A 19,357-nucleotide genomic window follows, 5' to 3' on the forward strand; every position below is an offset into this window, starting at 1 on the left:
AAAGTGCTCAACAGGCTGGCTCAAGGTGGCTTTATCTCTCTAACAAGACTACAGATCCTGTGAGAATGGGGTCACGGTCACAATTAGGTATATAATATGCATTATGCTCACACAGCCTGATAGAGCACCTTGCATCACAGCATACAGTAAGTGTTCAATAAATGCTGATGAATGAAGCTGTTAGCCTCCCTTTAAGTTGGTAGTGCTCATCTGGATTTCCATGGTAAGTTCTCTTGATTTTTCTTCCTTTCTGTTTTGTCTATCTTTTCTCCGTAACATTCACTCTCAATGAACTCCTCCCTCCTAGGACTGATTGGGGCTTATCATTTATTAGGAAATCAACAACAAAACACACTAACTGGGGCACCTGGGTGACTCAGTCAGTTAAGCATTCAACTCTTAATTTCAGCTCAGGTCACGATCTCACAGTTCATGAATCCAAGCCCTGCATCAGTCTCTGTGCTGACAGCACAGAGCCTGCTTGGGATTCTCTCTCCCTCTCTCTCTGTCTCTCTGCCCCTCCCCTGCTCGTGCTCTCCCTTTCTCAAAATAAATAATAAAATAAACTTTAAAAAGCCACACACTATAAAGTGGAAAAGTACCCTCTTAACCAAGGTTATTCTCCCTACCCCCACCCCATGCACACGCATAATTCTTCAACGTGTACAGTAGGTGGTAAAAGCCATGGGAGAGAATTAGAATGATCAGGAATGATCAGTGAGACAAAGGCAGAGACTGGAAGAGCATGGATTCCCTCATTCACCAGCTAAGTGAAATCTTTGACACATGTTCTCTTTACATTTGTAAGAAAGTCTTGGCTTTATTTTTATAAATATATCCCTTAACACTTTCTAGAAGTATAGGAGCATAATTGATTAAATACAGTGATATCCCATGTTTTTAATTAACCCAGACTTAGCTTGCTTTGGGAGGTGACTTGGGCCATCATCGAGCGCTGTGGGCCCGGCCCCTGGCGAGGCGAGCATGCGACATTCCTCAAAGAAGGGAAACAGCTTGAGGCTCTGGAGTTGCACCCTAAGCGGGACTGAGCACATATGAACATCCAGGCACTCAGTCTCGCTGTGTCACTCTCCCTCCTGCTGTCCTGTCGGCTTGAGAAAACTGAAGCTCAGGTGACTTTCCCAAAGCCACTCGATCAGCAATTAGGAGATCCAGGATTTAAACCCAAGTACGTGGCTCTGCTATCACAGCCTGTGATCTCAGTCACTAGACCGTGCGAAAGACAGGAACCAGAGACTCAGAGTTCCCACGACTGGGACAGGAATTGTCCCTCAGACCGGTGACGAAACAGATACAACTTGCCCCTTGCCCCAGGTCCCTGTCTACTGCTATTTAATCCACATGCTTCCCAGCCTTCGAGCCTCTGTGCAAATTGCTGCTTCTTGGGAGCCTTCCCCCCCCCCCCCCACCGTCACTCACAAGGCTGAGCCCTTCCTGCTGTGCAGCCTCGGAGAAGTTGCCAGTTCTCCGGTGGCACTGCCTTAATCTGCCCCATTTTGTGTGCTGTGCTGCTCGGAGAATGTTCCTAGGTCATCTTCATATGTGTGTGCACATACGCCCACTCTTGCCCCCAAGTCAGCTTTATGTTCATGGCCGCAGAGAAGGAGACTTGGCTGGTTTTTGCAGTGCCCACCTCACCCACAGTGCCACTCGGTAGCTCCCGTCCTGTTCAGGCTGAGGGAGACTGCCGAGGCTACTGACAGCCGGCCGGAGACAAGCAGACACAGGAACGGTGGCAGGTAACCTGGTGTGAACAAATTACGTTCAGACAAAATGCAGAGTAGAGAGTGGAGCAGCCTCTGGAGAGGTGTAGACGAAGTCCTAGAGAATCCTTCCAATTTGGAGTGTAGGAAAAAACCAGGGCGGGCTAGAAGGCGAAGGTGACGTTTCCCTTGGGCTTTGACGAATGGTAGAAGTTGGGGATGTGGGAGAGGATGGGAGTTCCAGATGGGTAGCAAGGGCAAAAGCCCTGAGGTGAGTGACCCCAGGGAGGACACAAGGGAGAAAGAACAAATCCATTCAGTGCCTCATCTGGTGCAGGAAGGGTGCAGCAGGGGAATGAAGTTGGTTAGGTGGGTGGGGTCCAGATGGGGGATGGCGGTGTTTGAACCACAGGACTGGCATTTGAGATCTAGTCTGTGGATAGTAGGGAGTCATAGGAGGTTTTAGAGCAGGGGAGTGGTGCAATCACAAATGGGCTTCAGAAAATATTCAGCTGTAATTCACATGGAAAGTGTATTGGAAACAGAAGAGACTAATGGCAGAGATACCAGTATGAGAGGTCACAACAAAATGAACAAAGTTCTGAAACAACTGGGGCAGCAGTGTGGGAAGGGAAAGAGAGGGTTGTGAGGGCCCTGGGAGGTAGAACGAATAAAATTCCTGGCGAATGGCAGCGCTGGGGGGTTGAACCAGACCATCATGGCCGCAGCTCACACCCCTCATCACAAGACTGGGCTGAATCACAGAATTCCAGCAGGTTAGGGCAGAAAAGCATGAAGAGCCTAAGAAGGTGCCTGCCAAGAAAGCACTGGAGAGCAAGGTGGAGACAATGGCGGGGGGGGTGGGGGGGGGTCCAGGGGCAAAGGGGGAGGAGGGTCCCAGAAGGGAGCACTCCTCACTGACCACCCACTCTGTGCTGCAGCCAAGCCAAGCACTGTTTTTTAAGTTTTTAATTTTAATTCCAGTATAATTAACGTACAGTGTTACATTTGTTTCGGGTGTGCAATATAGTGATTCAACAGTCCTATACCTTACTCAGTGCTCATCATGATGAGTATACTCTTAATCCCCTTCACCTATTTCAGCTAACCCCCCCCCCACCTCCCCTTTGGTAACCATCAATGTTTGTTCTCTATATTTGTGAGTCTGTTTCTTGGTTTGTCTCTTCCTCGCTTTTTCCCCCTTTGCTCATTTGTTTTCTTTCTTAAATTCCACATGAGTGAGATCATATGGTATTTGTCTCTCTGACTTATTTCTCTTAGCAGCATACTCTCTAGCTCCATCCATGTCATTGCAGATGGCAAGATTTCATTCTTTTTTATAGGTGAGTAGTATCCCATTGTGTGTGTATATATATACACACCACATGTTCTTTACCGGTTCATCAGTCAATGGACACTTGGGCTACTCCCATAATTTGGCTATTGCAAATAATGCTGCAATAAACACAGTGGTGCATGTATCTCTTCAAATTACTGTTTTTTGTACTTGTTAGGTAAATGCTAGTAGTACAATCCCTGGACGGTAGGGTAGTTCTACTTTTAACTTTTTCAGGAATGCCAGACACTTTGGGAGCACCTAGGGTGGCTCAGTCAGATGAGCGTCTGACTTCGGCTCAGGTCATGATCTCATGGTTCGTGCCTCACATCTGGCTCACTGCTGTCAGCCTGTCAGTGCAGAGCCCGCTTCTGATCCTCTGCCCCTCTCTCGCTCTGTCCCTCCCCCCCGCTTGCACCCTCTCCCTCAAAAAATAAATTAGGGGTGCCTGGGTGGCTCAGTTGGTTAAGCATCTGACTTCAGCTCAGGTCATGATCTCGTGGTTCACGAGTGGAGCCCCATGTCGGGCTCTGTGCTGACAGCTTAGAGCCTGGAGCCTGTTTCAGATTCTGTGTCTCCCTCTCTCTAACCCTCCCCTACTCGTACTCTCTGGCTCAAAAAGAAAAAGAAAGAAAAAATAAGTTAGGTTAAAAATGTTTAAAAAGGAATACCAAGCACTTTAAATGCTTCCCTCCCTGAACACAGCAGCCACCCTGTGAGAGAGGTACCATTGCTTTCATCTTCCATTTACAGACAAAGAAACAGAAGCCCAGGGGCATCTGGGTGGCTCAGTCGTTTAAGCATCTGACTTTGGCTCAGGTCATGATCTTATGGTTCATGGGTTCAAGCCCCAAGTCGGGCTCTTTGCTGACAGTTCAGAGCCTGGAACCTGCTTTGGATTCTGTGCCTCTCTCTCTCTCTCTCTCTCTCTCTGCCCCTCCCCTGCTCACACTCTGTCTCTCTCTCTCTCAAAAAAATAAATGTTAAAAAAATTAAAAAAAGAAAAAAGAAGAAACAGAAGCCCAGAGCTTGTGCATGAGGTTCTAGGATTCAACCCAGGTCTGTTTAAACAAATAAATAAAGAGATTAACTCAGGTCTTTTTGTCATCAAAGCCAGAATTCTTACCCATCCTTTGCCAAAATGGACACAAGAATTCACACAAATGAGAAAAAAGAAGAGGCCACTGTCTATGGCTGCTAAGAGGCGGTACAACCATACAGCTCCCAATCCAAACCAAACACTTCTCTCAGGAACTAACACTATTAGTAATCACACTGGCAGAACCAGTGGAAGATGGGGCCATCCCAGGCAACCTAGCAAGTGTACATCCTGCTGAAAGGACCCTGGCTGCATTACATGCCATGAAATAATTGAAATAAACGAGATAAAAATAAAATAAAATGGCGCTGAAGACGGGGCCGGACAACCATGTGTGGGAGGGAAATAGGACATGAGGAAGTGGAGAAAATGAATATGGAGTCAGTGTTTTCACAAAGTCTGAAGATGCTGACTATCTCTAGAGAGGCAGTGAAACCTGCCTCGCCCTGAGTAGGGACAGTTCTTTGTAAATAGCTGTTTCATTAATCGAAACCGGGGAAGGGGTTGTTTTTTCGGGAGGAAAAAATATTGAGATTTGTAGTCAAAAGGAAAAGGCCCTACAGGGGGGAAAAAAAAAGATTAAATGCAAATACAAGAGGAAGTAATGAGATAAATCAGATTGGAGAGCCCAAGGGTCCAAGTGGGAGAAGAGCTTGCCTTGAAAGGGAGAACTTTCTTCTCCAGAGAAGTAATCAAATGAAGCTGTGGTGAGCAGAAGACTCATGGGGCAGAAGTTGCTCATCAGCAGAGGGAACTCAGGAGCCTCAGGTGAGGACAGGATACCAGCAACATCCTTTCCACATGTCACCTAACAAGTATCCCGGAGCAGGGCCCCTAAAGCTGCCAGCACACTTCCTAAAAGGGAAGAGGTCACTAAAGGACTAAGATGCCTGAGGCAGGGACGAGTCTCCAAGCTAAGCCTCAGTCCCAGTTTGACCACTGACTTGCTTGGTCACCCAGAACAGGTGCCTCCCCTCTCGGGGGCTCAGTTGGTCTCTACCAAATCTAGAGGTTGAACTTGATCCGTGGATTTCAAAGGACTAGTGGCCCAGCATAGACAATGACGAAGTGTGTGTTTGCAACACTTAATCCAAATATAATACATCCATGTCTCGCAAGTGTATGGTTCTCTGGATATTCACACCCTGGGCATGCAAATCTCTGGATATTCACACCCTGGGCACACCCAGATGAAGAAACAGAACATTACGAGTAGGTCCAAAGCCCCTTGCGCTCACTTCAGTCACTAACCCCCCACCCAGAGGAGCCCGTGCCCCAGCAGCAGAGATGAGCCTCACCTGTGTTTGTCCTGTCTCTCCATCAGGCCTAGAGGGCGCTGTTTGGGGCCAGGTTTCTTCCATTCAGCACCACCCACGGCACGGTGTGTAATGAGGGCATTGGCAATAATACGTTCCCCCCAACATGACAAAAATGAAGGCCATCCCATGACTCCTTCATCAGATTAAATGCATTTAAGTTCAGTGACCCTCCTTTATTCTGAAATAATGTTCTTCCACCTATTTTGTGACAAAATCTTGTCCTCGAAGTTTGGTTGGTTTTCTGGTTTTGTTTTATTGTTGATACACTCGTCTTTACCCCTGTGCCGCAAATCCCATCTCTAAATCACACGGCCTTGAAATTTGGCTGGGCCAGGAAATCCCCGGGTCTGGGCCCTGCTGGTGTGAACGAACTCTAGGGTTCTGGGCACTGTGACTTACTGGGCAGAGTCTCTTCAGGACTCTGAACGTCCTGGTTAAAGGCCCCTCTGACGGCTGAGTGCGGAAGGAGAAAGCTAAGTCCACAGATGCTCAGCGGTGCCCGGAAAAGCTGCAGAACTGAAAGTCTTTACTTTTCTTGAAAGGAGAATGGAGAGAGGGAGGCGAGGCGAGTAGGCCACACACACTGTGTCCACACAGTGACGGGACTCCATAGTGTCGACTGCTCTGTAAACCAGACCGGATGAGGTTCAGTCAGGCAGCACAGAAGTCCGGACCCGAGGAGAAGGTGAGTAGCCCTCTTACAGGACAGGACCGGAGAACAGAGCTAGACCACGCGAAGTCAGGTCTGAGTATCCTCACCTCGGAGTCCCCCGGGGAATTCAGGAAAGAGGAGGATGGGCCACGGGCTGTGTCCCAGGAGGCCCTGAGAGCTGAAGCGGGACCTTGAAGAGCCTGCGAGACCTCATGGCAGGCACTCAGTTAATTTAAAGGAAAAAAAAAAAAAAAAAAAACTTGCTACACTGACAGTAAGAAAATCACCTGTGCTGCTGCAAACACTACCAGCTGTGATGGAGTTTGAATCCATCCTTAAAAACAACAATTCAGGCTCAGTCACTGCCCTGAAGGAGCCATGAAGGCAATAGCATAAACGTGAAATAAAATACAAAATAAAAAAGGGAATCTCAGAGTGCCCAGTTCTTAAAGAATAATTGTCTGGTGAGATTATGGAGCCTGTGATGGAATCTTCCATCAGGATCTACTTACTGAAGGGGAGGGGCCTTCAAGGCAAAACTCAGACCTGCCTTCCCCACCAGTGGTGCGGTTACTTATGCAGCTAAATCTCCTTTAGAACAATCCATTACAAGGCAATCCTCCCTCACATCAAATCAATCTGAGGCCATGTTTCACATCACTAGTTTGTAAAAGGAGGCACCAAGAGCTCCTTGGTGTAGGTCGTATCCTAGTGCATCTGACATAGGATTCCTTACAAAGGTAACTCTTGAAAACACCTTCTATATGGCATAAAGCAAAATATATATCAGCATTTCTCCATAGTTGGTTGTTTTTGCTACCGGGTCAACAAGGGGCAGCTCTGTTTTGTTGCTGGCTATCCAGCCTTCAACGCCCACCGTTCCATTTGTTCCTCCATCTCCTGTTTGGGAACATTTCCCACCTTTCAAGGCCTTGGCAGAAGGTAAGTCCAACACCTGCCACCACACCCTCCCTCCTCTATTAGCAGAAGTCAAGGGGCCGCGTTGTTTCACCACCGCCCCCTGAGGCAGGCCGGCAATCCAGGCTTCACAGGTCAGATACTTGTTCCTGGTACCATGAGCGCTGGCCAAGCGGTGCTAATTCAGGGAGAATGTTTGAAGGTCAGATTCAGCACAGAAGTGCATCCTTCTGATGCCAACTGTTCCCAACACTCGTGCCACCAACAACCCTCCATAAACCTCTTCTCCCTCCGCTTTTTTTCCCCTAAATATGGAGTCAATTTCTGATTCTTACTGATGAGAACCCAGCGAGTGCATTTTCTACTACATATGTAATGGGGCCATACATCGGCCCAATAAGCCCTACCTCCAGATCACAGATTCTTCAATAGTAGAGACATGTTCTATTATTTCTTCCCATAGATGCTCAACGACAGGGTTGGGTGATACTAACTGATGCTAACAAGAAAGAGAAAGGGATTAGATGACCTCATAAGGGAATGTATCGAACTTAGTATGAAGTTCTCTGAAAAGAAGTCAAATAGAAGCACTTTGAATCTCCCAGAGTGGATTTGGTTTTCAATAATACAATAAGCTAACATGTTGAAGTGTAAGCATATAAATAACTCCACTGCATATCTGCCTCACGAGACATTATGTCCCAGGTATTTAATTTTAAAGTCACACTGAACATTATGTTTTAGTTAATGAACCTTGCTTCATAAGGCAATGAAAGCATTTCTGCCAATTAGTGTCAGATCCACTTCATATACATATCCCTCTAATTCTCTGCACTCGCCCACTGGGGTGGGGGGGGGGGGTAGAAGGTAATGACTTTCCTTTCACTTTATGTACACTTTCTGTGTGGGTATTTTTACCCCCTGGTACCTCACAGTTGGTCACCTCTCTGCCAAAGAACAGCTAGAACATCTACATTTGCATCTGTACGTGCTGTTCCTTGACCCATGATCATAGCAAATTTAATTTCCTTCGTAGCAGAGAATCACCGTGTGATTCCAGCTCTGTGACATTCTGGAGAAGGCAAAATATGGAGACAGTAAAAAGCCAGGGGTTGCCAGGGACCGAGGGGTGGGAGAAGAACCGCTGGGGCACAAAGGACTTTTGGAGCAGTGAAAAGTTCTGTACACAACCATAATGATGAATATACATGTTATTATACATTTGTCCAAACCCCCAGAATGCACAACACTAAGAGTGATATGGAATAAACGATTGATTTTGGTTTTATAATGCATCAATATAGGTTCATCAACTGTAACAAACGTACCACTCTTGTGGGGGGGGGGGTTGTTAATAGTGGGGGAGGCTGTGCATGTGTCGGGGCAGGGTTATACAGGGTATCTGTACCATTCTCTGAATTTTGCTGGGAACCTAAAACTGCTGTAAAAACGTTAAGTCTTAAAAAAAAAAAAGGCCAGAAAGCAAAACTGTGGTGATTTTGTAGCATCTAGTATGGTAAGCCACCTTAGCAGAGGCCAGCAGAGGTCGCTACCTTAACGAGATGGGCTCGCACTACCCAGGAAGCCTGAGATGTCCAGATGGGACCAAGCACTAGGGAGGCCTTAGAGAGGTTCTATAGAAACCTCCTGCCTGTCCTACTTACATTATAAAGTCCCCTGTGCTGTAGTCACGTTAGGACATGTGTCTCCATTAAAGTACATGGTCTGTGAGGGGCCCCGTGGCAGACATCTTTCTGTTCCCATGACATCCAGCTAAGGGTCCCATCGGAGCTGGCGTTTCAGTCCATCTTTGTTAAGTGAGCTCTACCTGCATTCCTGCGCATAGACGTGGGCTGGGTACAATGAATTCTGAAAGGACATTGAGTGGCAGCTGTGTGAGAACACGAGGGTCCTCCTCAGGTCTTTCTTAGTAGCTATAATCCAATGCACTTCCTCCGAGGCTGGCCATCGTTGCTCTCTCTGAAGAACCACACTGCCATCTGCTGGCGGAACACACAGGAGGGCCTGGATGTCACTGGGCCCACTCTGCAGGGGCATTACTCCCAGAGTAATGCCCACCCAACCCCTGGCACGTGTGACACTTTCAACTGTGGAAACCCCAGGATCCCACCCTTATAGTTCTCCCAGCATCTCCTTGGAGGATTCTTCCTTTTCTTCAGAAATGTTTGTGTTGTTCAAAAATGTATGTCCTCCACCATGACCCCGGGCAAATTGCAGACTCTTCTGACCCCGGGAGGAAGGAAAGAAAGCATGGGATGATGGAGGAGACATGTCCCACTCACCCCTTTTCCAAGGGCCTCCTTCACCACAGCCCCAGATCTCCCGAGCAGGCTCGGTCAAGTTTTCTATAATGAGGTTTGTTTCCCATTCTAACAATTCAAACATGAAGATGCACCTTAGAGTCATAATGCCTCTGTGTGAAAACCTTCTTTGATACCTTCTGGGGAGGTCGAGAGATTACCAGCATCAAAACCTCAGTTTATAGAATCGCACAGTGTGGGAATTATATCTCAGTAAACTGCAATTTCAAAAACAAATCTCTCGGGCTGGGTGGACGTCATGGGCGTCCACGCTGAGCTCACATTCAGGGACATGCTCTATGAGAGTTCCTCACTCAATCCTCATGACCAAAGGACAGGGAGAGGCCGCCACTAATCTCCCTTTGCAGAAGGAGAAACGGGGGCTCAGAGAAGTTGTGCTCTCACCCAAGGACTCACAGCTAGTTATATGGTCCCATGTGATTTGGAACCATGTTCTTAATCACTATAGTACTCTGCCTTTCACATGCTACTTCTGTAATAGAAAAGTAAAACAAAAATCCCCTTAGAAAGAAAAAAGACTTTCCCTTTTATTAAACAAATATGATAGGAAAAAAACAAGATGTCTTCCACCAGGTGAATGTATAAACAAACCGGTGTATCTATAAGATGGAATATTATTTGGTGATGAAAAGAAATAAGCTATCAAGTCAGAAAAAGACAGGGATAAAGCTACATATTGCTGAGTTAGAGAGGCCGATCTGAAAGAACCTACATAGTATATGATTCCAATTATACGACCTTCTAGAAAAGTCAACACTAGAGAGACCGTAAACATATCAGTGGGTGCCATCAGAGTGGGACAGAGGGGGAAGCCTGAATGGGTGAAGCCCGGGGAACTTTTTCAGGGCAGTGGAGCTATTCTGTGTGACACTGTAAGTGTGGACACATGACACTATTCATTCACCAAAACCCAAGGAACCATACAGCACAGAGTGAATCTTACTGTATGCACTTTGGCAAAAATCATTCAAGAGGTCAAGGGAATCCCAGGATGGAACTCAGTCTGTGACCAGGCGTTCTAACGGCACTCAAATGTGTGAAACAAGCTCACTAAAGGGAGAGGAGGAAAGGGCGCTGACTTACGTCACTTCGGAAATGAGTGGCGTCTGCAAAACCAAAGCTAAAAGAACTGCACGTGAACACTGTACGCAAGTTGTTCGAGATTTCCGCACAGGCGCACAGTGCTAATACTGCCACACATGTGCATCAGAACCGAACAACTAGGTAAATGGATGGGGACTGTGGGAGTCGGGTTTCTCACTGGTGGAGCAGGAAGCTTCCAGAGAAGCAGGGAGAGGTGATCATGGACGAGAGCTAGCGAACCCTGGCACGAATCATGTCTAGCTTAATAGAGACACAGATGGTTACATATAGAAATGTATAGGTAAATAGATGAGAGAGAGAGAGAGAGAGAGAGAGAGAGAGAGAGAGAGAGAGAGAGAGATGGGTTAGCGTACACATTTCGGGGTTTCCTTGCTCTCCGCGGAGAGGGCCTACAATGACAGTCCAGTAGCAAAGAACCCATTTACTGCCCAGATGGTAGCTTTAAATCGCTTTCTCCAAGAAAAGGAACTAGGACTCCTTGGGGAAACGGCTGATTCTAGAACTGAGGCGAGAAATATACCGGATGAGCCTGGAGCTTCTTGTAATGCCAGAAAGTAAGAACATGCTTAACGCGCATGCACACGCACGCGCGCGCGCACACACACACAGAGAACTGTATCAAAAAGACAAAGGAACCAACTCAAAGAGTTCCCAATGGCCAAAGCTGGAACAATATGAGCAACAAAATAAAGAAGTATTAGTTATAAACCAAAGCACAAGTCAACACGGATAAGAAGAGATAATTGAAAAAATGAATTAATGTGAGCAAAGAGACAAATCGTCTGTGCACAATTCTAAATAAGTGATGTAGATAGTCCACCTTCGAGAAAACTGTGCAGAGCTTAGTGGACCACACATAGTGCCTTCCTCCCAAAGAGTACAGTCCAGAATGGAGGTTAAATGAGTAACTGCAACGGAGAAATCTGACGAACACTACCTCTGCCAGGTGACCAAAGTCAACAGCAACAGGAAAAATGACTCTTTAGCTCTGTGGTTTTCCTCCCCAAGACCCAGAGCCGCAGTCTAGTCGTGAGAAAAACATGAGAAAAATCCCAAGAGAGGGACACTCTAGAGCACTCCAAAACAAAGAAAGTCCAAGAAACACAGCTAAGAGGAGCCAAAGGAGACACGACAACAAAATGTAGTGTGATATCCTGAATGGGATCCTGGAACAGAAAATGCACATCGGGTAAAAACTAAGGAACTCTGAATAAACTGTGGTCTTTAGTTACTAATAATGCATCAACATCATTCCATTAATTGTGACAAATGCACCATAATATGTAAGATGTTAATAATAATAATAATAATAATAAGATGTTAATAATAATGCCCCGGGAGACCAGGGCACCTGGGCAGCTCAGTCGGTTAAGCCTCTGACTTCAGCTCAGGTCATGATCTCATAGTTTATGAATTTGAGCCCCGCGTCGGGCTCTGTGCTGAGAGCTCAGAGCCTGGAGCCTGCTTCAGATTCTGTGTCTCCCTCTCTCTCCTCCTTCCCTGCTCACACACACACACACACACACACACACACACACACTCTCTCTCTCTCTCTCTCTCTCTCTCTCTCTCAAAAATAAATAAACATGAAAAAAAATTTAATAATAATAGGGGAACCAAAGGAATACTGTCTTCACAGTAAAACTGTTCTAAACAGTAACATTTTATTTTTTTTTTAAATAATGACATGATGGGAATGCAAGCTGGTGCAGCCACTCTGAAAAACAGTATGGTGGTTCCTCAAAAAACTAAAAATAGAACCACCCTATGACCCAGCAATTGCACTACTAGGCATCTATCCAAGGGACACAGGTGTGCTGTTTTGAAGGGACACATGCACCCCCATGTTTATAGCACTATCAACAACAGCCGAAGTATGGAAAGAGCCCAAATGTCCATCCATGGATGAATGGATAAAGAAGATGTGGTGTATATATACAATGGAGTATTACTCAGCAATCCAAAAGAATGAAATCTTGCCATTTGCAACTATGTGGAGGGAACTGGAGGGTATTATGCTAAGTGAAATTAGTCAAAGATAAAAATCATGACTTCATTCATAATGAGGACTTTAAGAGACAAAACAAATGAACATAAGGGAAGGGAAACAAAAATAATATAAAAACAAGGTGGGAGAACAGAAGAGACTCATAACTATGGAGAACAAACTGAGGGTTACTGGAGGGGTTGTGGGACGAGGGATGGGCTAAATGGGTAAGGGGCACTAAGGAATCTACTCCTGAAATCATTGTTGCGCTATATGCTAATTTGGATGTAAATTTAAAAAAATAAAAATTAAATTTAAAAAATAATAATAATGATATGAGAAAATTAGAGAAGGAAGATATAGGGGGACAATAAACAGAGAATTTAAAACAAAATGGGTATCTCACCTTCTGCTTAAAAATACATATGTCCCAGCTAATTGAGTACTTACTAGCTGTCTAGCATTAGGCTAAGTGATTTGTGCACATTTTGTCACATAATCCTCACGAATATGCTAACGGTAAATATATCATCTCCACTTAGAGATGACAATCAGGATACATAAAAGATACATAATTTGCCCCACACCAGCTAGTAAGAGGTGGGACCAAATTCAACTCACTCCTGTCATTCACTCACCTATAAATGTGTTTAGAATGTCTTCACCACTCCACCAATCAATAGATATTGAGTACCTACTGTGTGCCCTATCCTGGCAATGGCTGGTGTTGGACCCCAAGGAGCTACAAGTCTAGTTGGAGAGACATGGGGAAAGTTCGATTTTAAGAAGGAAATATCCATCACAGTTTGTGAAGAAAGTAAATGCGAAAGAAATTTAGAGCAGGGACGTTCAGTTGGAGCAGTCAGGAAACACTTCGTGGAGAGACATGTGGGACTTGAACTAGATTCAGAAGAAGGCAAGAATTGGAAGGATGAAGGACAGGAGAGGGCTCCGGCAGGGAGGCTGAAGCCAGCGGCAGCCGTACCTGCTGGCAGGGCAGGCACTGGGGACGCAGTGGAAGGAGCCCTGGCCCCGAGAGCCAGGAGACCAGGAACTGGTGTGGCTCTCGTCTGGGCCTTCGCTCTGACCTCAGTTTCTTCCTATGGTCTGGTCTACCTCTTTACAAAAAAATGATAAAACAATAAAAATAAAAAGATGTTCACACTAACAGTTAGGAAGAGATTCTCAGCCATGGGACCCTGTGTGTCTTTTGCAGCATGGCCTCTCGGAGAGAGCAGATGGGCACAGCAGAACCCAGGGTGCAGCTGTCCCCTCGATCGGCAGCAGTCACCTGGCCTGTCTTGGAGCTGAGCATCCAATGAGAAGACACAACTGCTGCCCAAGAACTCAATTCAGGACCCACATGTTTGTTCGGCCCATGCACGTTTTTGTTTTTTCTTTCATGTGAAATCAGCTGTGGATGTTAAAAAAGTGGGGCATGTTGCGCGCGCGCACACACACACACACACACACACACACACACACACACACACACACACGTTTCAGCTCCTCTTTAAAATCACATTTTTGGGGCACCTGGGTGGCTCAGTCGGTTAAGCGTCCGACTTCGGCTCAGGTCATGATCTCGCGGTCTGTGAGTTCAAGCCCCGCATCAGGCTCTGTGCTGACCACTCAGAGCCTGGAGCCTGTTTCAGATTCTGTGTCTCCCTCTGTCTCTGACCCTCCCCTGTTCATGCTCTCTCTCTCTCTCTGTCTCAAAAATAAATAAATGTCAAAAATTTTTTTTTAATAATAAAAAAATAAATAAAAATAAAATCACATTTTGGGGCACCTGGGTGGCTCAGACGGTTAAGTGCCAGACTCTTGATTTCAGCTCAGGTCACGATTTGTGAGTTTGAGCCCTGGACTGGGCTCTATGCTGACAGTGTGGAGCCTGCTTGGGATTCTCTCTCTCCCCCTCTCTCTGTCCCCCTCCCTTGCTCTAAATAAATAAATAAATAAATAAACTTTAAAAAATAAAATCACATTTTTATATTAAATATAATTTATTGTCAAACTGGTTTCCATATAACACCCAGTGCTCATCCCAACAGGTGCCCTCCTCAATGCCATCACCCCTTTTCCCCTCTCCCTCACCCCCCATCAACCCTCAGTTTGTTCTCAGTATTTAAGAGTCTCTTATGGTTTGCCTCCCTCCCTCTCTGTAACTTTTTCCCCCTTCGCCCTCCCCATGGACTTCTGTTAAATTTCTCAAGATCCACATGGGTGAAAAAATATGGTATCTGTCTTTCTCTGTATGGCTTATTTCACCTAGCATCACACTCTCCATTTCCATCCACGTTGCTACAAAAGGCCATATTTCATTCTTTCTCATTGCCACGTAGTACTCCACTGTGTATATAAACCACAATTTCTTTATCCATTCATCAGTTGATGGACATTTAGGCTCTTTCCATAATTTGGCTATTGTTGAAATTGCTGCTATAAACACTGGGGTACAAGTGCCCTTATGCATCAGCACTCCTGTATCCCGTGGGTAAATTCCTAGCAGTGCTATTGCTGGGTCATAGGGTAGATCTATTTTTAATTTCATGAGAACTTCCACACTGTGTTCCAATAAAATCACATTTTAACACTTCTCCTGTGAGCCCTCCTCATCACAGGGCACAGGATGCAGGTGGGTACCTCCTACCTCCTTCGCATCTGACACACAAAAAAAACACATAAAACAAAGGTGAGTCTTGAGTTACAATGAACAGCCTTGGGACCACAACCCCATGTTACTTTTGACCTCAAGTGTCACCGGGAACAATTCTGGATGGAAATATCACATTTTCTATTGTTCAGTTACTGGATCATTTGTTTGAATATAAAGGATTCATTCTTTTTCTTTAAAGTAGAATAACTTTGGGGCGCCTGGGTGGCTCAGTCGGTTGAGCGTCCGACTTTGGCTCAGGTCATGATCTCGCGGTCTGTGAGTTCGAGCCCCGCATCAGGCTCTGTGCTGACCGCTCAGAGCCTGGAGCCTGTTTCAGATTCTGTGTCTCCCTCTCTCTCTGCCCTTCCCCTGTTCATACTCTCTCTCTCTCTGTCTCAAAAAAAAATAAACATTAAAAAAAAAATTTTTTTTAATAAATAAATAAATAAATAAATAAATAAATAAAGTAGAATAACTTTATTACAATATGTCCTGTTGGTCACCCTGGGTCTGTTTATTCAGTTTTACGGTGTTCCTCTTCCATGTGTACTTTCAAACTTTTTGAGGTTTTTTGGGAATGTTTTCTAGAACTCTAGTTTTCTTGCTTAAGTTTTCTTCTTTGGGGAAACCTATTGCATAAATGTTACATTTTTCCTGTCTTTTATAACTATCACTTTCTTTTAAATCCTTTTTATTTTTGCTTTTTGTTTCCCTTACTCACCTTCTATTGATCTTGAAACATTCTTGCATTTATTCATGCATGCCATGTTCCTTCTGGTGTCTCCATTTTTTTAAATGCTTATTTATTCGTTGAGAGAGAGAGAGAGAGAGAGCGAGCTGGTGAGGGGCAGAGAGAGAGAGAGAGAGAGAGAGAGAATCTCAAGCAGGCTCAGAGTTATTAGTGCAGAGGCCAAAGAGGGGCTTGATCTCACAAACCACAAGCTCATGACCTGAACTGAAATCAAGAATCAGATGCTTAACTGACTGAGCCACCAGGCCCCCGTGATCCTTCATATTTAAACAATTGTTTTTTCTACTTCTTTCCTGAATTCTCAATTTCTCATCTTTTCTAATTCTGTCTTATGTTGTTCTTGCATGTTATTTTTAAATGTGTAGATATGTTTTGAAGCATTTTTGTTTTCATCTGTTTTAGGAGCATGTCGTGATAAAGTGGTATCACTGTAGGCAGGTCATCCTGCAGATTATTTTTCTTTTTAAGTTTGCAAGAACACTTGGGGCATCTGGGTGGCTCAGTCAGTTAAGCCTCCGACTTTGGCTTAGGTCATGATCTCACAGTTCATGGGTTCGAGCCCCGCATCAGGCTCTATGCTGACAGCTCAGAGCCTGGAGCCTGCTTCAGATTCTGTGTCTCCCTGTCTCTGTCCCTCCCCTACTCATGCTCGCGCTCTCTCTCTTTCTCCCTCTCTCAAAAGTAAATAAACATTTAAAAAAATTTTTTCAATTGCAAGTTTACAAGAACTCTTTACCTTAATCTTTTTTTCCCCATTGCCCATTTTTAGCTGAAATGCATTTTTCTGAACTTCTGGAAGAGACTTGAACTAGGATAGCTTCATTCAGGGCTCAAAGAGACTCCTTTCCTGTTGGTTTTGTGAAGTGTTAAAAAATACAGCACTTACTTCCTTCAAAGTCCTGGCTCTGTTCCCTCTGACTGGATCTTCGCTTTCCTTTGTGTCTCCTGCACCTGCACCGCTTCCTTTGGGATCCTGTCCCCAGCAGTTTCTCCTCAGCGCGGGACTTTGTCCTAGAAGTTCCTGGGACATTGACTGCTCCAGCCCCTGCAGGCCTCACCACAAATCCCTCCCACTCACCCACTGGTGTGTGCAAACCACCCCCAGTTCCAGCGGCCGCTCCCGAATTGGCTCACTGCAATTTCAACTTCCTGATCATCACTTGGGGGTTCTTAGGTCTACCAGACAACCTGCTCGTACTCAGGGTTTGTGGGGCTTGTCACCTAGATCTGGCATGGATCTCATCCAGGAGTTTTAGTTTTGCTATCCCAGCCAAATTCTGTTTCTGTGGAGTGATGTGGGGAGATCCAAAACCTATACCATAACTGCCACCTTACCAAAATCTGCATTTTTGTTTTTAAATGCCGATCCTGTGTATTTAATCCTTACTCTGTACTCCCAACTACTCTCACACCCAGCAACCACAGTATGGGCTTTAACTGCCAAGCCCCGCCCCCAGCCCTCCCACTGCCCCCCTGCCTCTCCCCTAGGAGCCAACAGCACTGAAGCTGTTGCATGGAAGGGGTCACAACGTGCTTCCTGCTGAGTCTTCCGGTCTTTGCAGAATAAACCCCCCACCTGTGGGGAAACACCAAGGGCAAAACGTGTTTCGTGGCTGGCAGGTACAACCTTGCCTCCTTGCACAATTGCTCACTCCTATCTGATGGGAAATGAAGGATGTGAGTGTCAGGCAGCTGGATGCCAGGACAGGCCCTCAGGTTGCACAAGCGCTAAGGGCTGGGCGGTGGATAGGCCCCTCACACAGTTCGAGTGACGTGGATGGATTTATTTTATCAGAGGGAAGCCGGCCCCTGGGGTGTCCATGGCGTCGGCTCCACATCTGTTCCCTTCCTGGAATCCTCACTGCCTTGTACATTAAACTTCACCAGGGGATAAACTGAGCAAGAAAAAGAAAAGCAGCTTCCCAGGAATCGTTCCATAAATTTAGCCTGCTGCCTGTTTTTACACCCAACCTTTTTGTTTTTATCACGTATTTGAAAGTAAAAAAAAAAGAGTCCTTTGATCCACATTTTAGCTCCTCTTCCCTCTGAACACTTGCACACTGGTTTTATTCTGGTTCTCCAGATTTCTGGGATCAGCTCACCTCATCTTGTCTCTTGGACTTAATGCCAAGACATGAAGATCCAGGCAGGACGCTCCAGGCACCCGGCACCAGGAAACTTTGCTTCTTGGGCTCGAGCCAATTAAATCAAACTTTGCTCTGAGGCTGCTTTGGGAAGTGACAGGCTTAACAGCCCGATGAACAAACGGTGGAGTTGCCGTCACACTTGAGTTACGGTCTGTTTAAACTCCAACTCAACTGCAATCCACAGCTCCCACTTCCTGAGAGAGGGAAACCTTCAGGGTCTCGGAGGAGACGACAGTCTGAGTCCTAAAGGGGAGGTCTTCTGACTTTTACAGGGATGATGGAGAAGAAACATGATTAATACATCCTATCGTTTAAGGAGAAACTTCTTCCAAGTCCAATCCTATGGGACATAGAAATAGGAGTTTGTATGTGTGAAACAAACACAATTAAGAGTTGATCTTTGGTGGATCAAAATACATCCTGTTACTGGGAAGCCACATCACAAATACAACCTGAGAACTAGCCGTGCATCTTGCTTTTTCCCACATTGCACGTTGGAATCAATGGTCCTCGAGAGAAAAGACGGGAGGAGGGACACTGGAAATGTTGGCAAGTGTTTTCAGACATTCTGTCAATTTCGGCCCGTCCTATCAGTGAAACTTCCTAGGCTGGCACCCTGGTTCTGAATGGTAAAAATAGATTAGCTCATTTCATTTTCTGTTTCCCCAGCTGGAGAAAGTAACAGACATTGCCAACCACGCTTTGGTGAAATGTCTGAAATATGCTTATATTTATTCATCTTTCAAAGCCATCCAAATCCAAGATATGGTTTAAGATTTAATGAAACTAGTTTTAAAAAGAACCAGCCATACAATGACATAATCAAAACTAATCAGATATATGTGCACTAATATGGAAAAACAATTTGGATATACTCCCAAGTTAAAAAAGCAAATTGTATAATAGGTATAGAATGACCCAATGTTTGTGCATGATGTGTGTATGTGTGCATATGCGTGCATATACATTTTCTTTCTTATGATTAAGGAGGTTAATTATAACATTTCTCAGATATTAAAATCATAAATTCATAAGCAGAAAATATTCACATATTAAAAAAACTTTCCTCAGTTTCAGAGAACTTAAATTCGAGTTTCAGATTGATAATCTCATCTTGATAGTAGAGAAGAGGAAGACGTACTTTTGGAAGTTACTAATTAATCCATCAAAACAAACACAACTTCAATTTTCTAACAGATTAAAAACTACATTTAGGTTGTATGTACACAACACTGTCAATTCAAAAGGTTTCCATTTCTAATGTTCAGTGTTAAATTCAGACTGGAAACGGTTATCTCTTTTTTTCACTTGTTTTTAAA

The 19,357-nt window shown here is 45.1% G+C and overlaps 1 long non-coding RNA gene across 2 annotated transcripts in view; it reads right to left on the minus strand.

Annotated features, from left to right (window-relative positions):
• The window catches only part of LOC109492687, a 72,052-nt gene extending 54,702 nt beyond the window's left edge, over positions 1-17,350 (minus strand). The window contains exon 1 of one of the 2 annotated variants that reach the window (XR_002736920.2): positions 16,778-17,350. This is a non-coding gene — a long non-coding RNA (uncharacterized LOC109492687). Of the gene's footprint in view, positions 1-5,457; positions 7,797-16,777 lie in introns of those variants that run through there. The other variant, XR_006587309.1, reaches the window with a different exon arrangement.
• Between the last annotated feature and the right edge of the window lie 2,007 nt (positions 17,351-19,357).

The sequence above is a fragment of the Felis catus genome, chromosome D2 (genome assembly GCF_018350175.1).
Source record: "Felis catus isolate Fca126 chromosome D2, F.catus_Fca126_mat1.0, whole genome shotgun sequence".
NCBI lineage: Eukaryota > Metazoa > Chordata > Mammalia > Carnivora > Felidae > Felis > Felis catus.